The sequence below is a fragment of the Aplysia californica genome, unplaced genomic scaffold, assembly GCF_000002075.1.
Source record: "Aplysia californica isolate F4 #8 unplaced genomic scaffold, AplCal3.0 scaffold00014, whole genome shotgun sequence".
In the NCBI taxonomy this organism is placed as follows: Eukaryota; Metazoa; Mollusca; class Gastropoda; order Aplysiida; family Aplysiidae; genus Aplysia; species Aplysia californica.
In genome coordinates this window covers 2,412,408-2,415,416 of record NW_004797284.1, presented here as the reverse complement: position 1 = coordinate 2,415,416, position 3,009 = coordinate 2,412,408, and the positions used below count along the sequence as shown (strand labels likewise).

Below are 3,009 nucleotides of genomic sequence, written 5' to 3'. Positions count from 1 at the left end.
TCTCTCTCTCTCTCTCTCTCTCTCTCTCTCTCTCTCTCTCTCTCTCTCTCTCTCTCTCTCTCTCTCTCTCTCTCTCTCTCTCTCTCTCTCTTTATATATATATATCACGCTCTCTCACTCGTTTCTTTCACTTGTTTGTCTGCATAAGATCAATGACCGCGTGGGACACATAAAGCTTTTTCAGTTTCGCAGGAAAGGAATTAATTTTGCCGGTGGTGGCCGAAGCCTGTCGATTTTAGGACTACCAAGGAATATCAATTAATGTGCGCAACTTGCACACAGGACCTTCGAATTTTTTTTCCCTCAAACAAGAAGGATATGTGTTAAATCTTACTTATCATAAGATCGGGGAGGGGGGGGGCGTGTGGCTGAAAAATAGCATTGTGAATTTAAAGAGCCAATAATCAGGTCTAGCAATAGAAAGGCTGCAGAAAGAGTCGGGAGCCCAGAGAAGGTGAAAGGGGAAAAATGTCTGGAAAAGAAAATTTTACCTTCACTGTCAGGTTCTGAACCCGGGACCTTTTGAATGAGACGCGAACATCACAACCTCCAGGCCACAAGACCCCCTCTCTAATCTATCTATCTTCTCTCTCTCTCTCTCTTCTTATTCTTTCTTTCTCTCACTCTCAGCTTCCCCCCCCCCCCCCCTTATTGACTCTCCAAGAAACAAACGAAGACATACGCAACATCAATTTAACAATAACAACAGCTTATGCACGAATATTATATAAATAATTCATATGCACGCGCGCGCACGCGCACACACACACACACACACACACACACACACACACACACACACACACGTATACACACGCAAACATGACCGAGTTAATAATGATAGTATAGTGTACACCTTTTTATTATTATTTATGCCCTCATGTACCACAAACCCTGTGATTTTTTTTTCTTTCGATCTTCCCAAAACCCTCGTTCTGCTGATTATAGAACAATGTTTAGACAGCATCAAAGATACAACTTTGATATAGCAAAGGATATCAACTTCGCAAAGACTCTTTATTCCCAAGATTGACTAGTAGTGTTTTGAGCCTAGGAGTTAAATTAATAATCATTACAATAATACATGTAATAGCTTTACCCGTAGTGGAGTATCTTTGGCTCAACCCTGGATCGGTGCACTTTAAATGGTGTTCCCAGTGAAATTTTTGCCAACACATGGAGTATAGAGTGCCACGAAAGTCTGGCAACTACCAACGAGACTTCCGGTTATTGTTGCGACAGGAAGTAAGTAGACCAAGAATTAGTGCTCTCTAAGCCAAGGCTGGGTTACCTTGTTGGCTCCAATCTTGTTTGTGAGGGAAGTCGGTTGCCAGTTGCCAGAGTTGTCTGGCATGAAACTGGATTAAATTGACAAACAGGAACCTTATCTTCTTTACTTTTGATCAGTTTGGACAAATTACAATGAGTGACTTATCAAGCCTTCTTTTGGTAAGTGAATGAAATAACAATGTTAACAGTTTATAAAGATTTGTTGATTTTTTTCTCTTGAGACACCTGCATTTTCAATTTTTTGGTGGTAATCTGGACTTTCGGTGAACAGCTGATTGGTGATTGGTGATCTTGTAGTTTCGTTCGTTAAAGTCCTCGATTTCTTTATGTGCTGAAGTTTGGTATTCACTCAGACGCAGAGAAGAGAATGCTGGTAGCCTAGATCTAGAATCTAGATTCTAGATACATGTATGTATTCACAGTATGCTATTCACACTGGGTTAGATTTTGAGGTCCGACAGGGCTTGGGCTTGAGAGCTAGGGATAGTGTTACTGTTAGGTCTCTTCTTTGTCTTTATTGTGTTTGTTGGGGTGGTCGCTGTTACTGTTAAGAAAGTCCTTCCGCTACGTGTACACACTTTTTTTGATTCCTTAAAGGTAGTGTCAATTGCCACCGAGTGACGCAGTGGCAATTGACAGCAACCCCCCGGCGTCCTGAAGGTGTATACAGACCCGGTAACCGGGAACAAAGTCACAAAGTATACAGACCCGGTAGGGGAACTCTTTTGTGATTTCGGAAAGTTTCAGCGCCCTCTTGGCTCAGGGTAGACTTAGGTTCTTCTAGTAGATCTCTATGGCCTAGGCTAGGTCTAGATCTAGATCTAGACAGACAGACATAAATCCTTGGTCTAGTTTCGAGGCTAGCCTAGATCTAGATCTAAATGAAGATTGCGGATGTCTTTTCGATGAACGATCGTTTTTCCTCCGTTTTGGAGTTGGAGGAATTACAATTTGAAGAAAAGAACAATGTCATAATTTCTCTCGAGCAGTCATCCTCTCTATTTCTCTCTCGCTCTGTTGCTCGTATTCTCTTTTTCTTTGTTTGTCTCTGTCTTTCTTTCTCCCCACCTATTTTCCACTAGACGTCTATATCTTTCTCTCGTTCCCTCCTGCCAACTGGGGCATGTCATACATTTTGCTAGCACTTCCCCCTGCTCTTTCTCTCCCCCCCCCCCCCTCTCTCTCTCTCTCTCTCTCTCTCTCTCTCTCTCTCTCTCTCTCTCTCTCTCTCTCTCTCTCTCTCTCTCAAACACACACACACACACACACACGCACACACACTACCGGGTCTGGGCGCTGAAACTTTCAGAAATCACAAAAGAGTTCCCTTACCGGGTCTGTATACTTCGTGACTTTGTTCCCTGTTATCGGGTCTGTATACACTTTTGGTGTTGGTCCAAATTGCGGAAACTACACAATTAGGGTTAATGAATGTGATGTATATCGTTCGAATCATCAAACATTTTTAAAACTATTAATTTGCTAATAATAATAATAGATAGCATTTGTATAGCGCATATCCCCACTCAACAGCAGGCTCTGCGCTTTACACTATATTATTACCCCAGCAGACCACAGAACACTCCGAAACATTCTCAGCTTCCCGGGAAGCATACAGTGCCAGCAGCTGATTAAACGCTTTTACACTAACAAACTGACAAGATCTTTCGCTGTCTATAGCCGGGTACCCATTCCCACCTGGGTGAAGTGAGGAAAATT

General features: G+C 42.5%; 1 protein-coding gene across 1 annotated transcript in view; it reads left to right on the top strand.

The window, feature by feature from the left end:
* The first annotated feature begins 1,234 nt into the window (after positions 1-1,234).
* The window catches only part of LOC101853662 (leucine-rich repeat and fibronectin type-III domain-containing protein 3), a 7,287-nt gene continuing 5,512 nt past the window's right edge, over positions 1,235-3,009 (top strand). The window contains exon 1 of the mRNA XM_005090257.3: positions 1,235-1,449. The gene's annotated coding sequence lies outside the window, so the exon portion shown is untranslated. The remainder of the gene's footprint in view (positions 1,450-3,009) is intronic.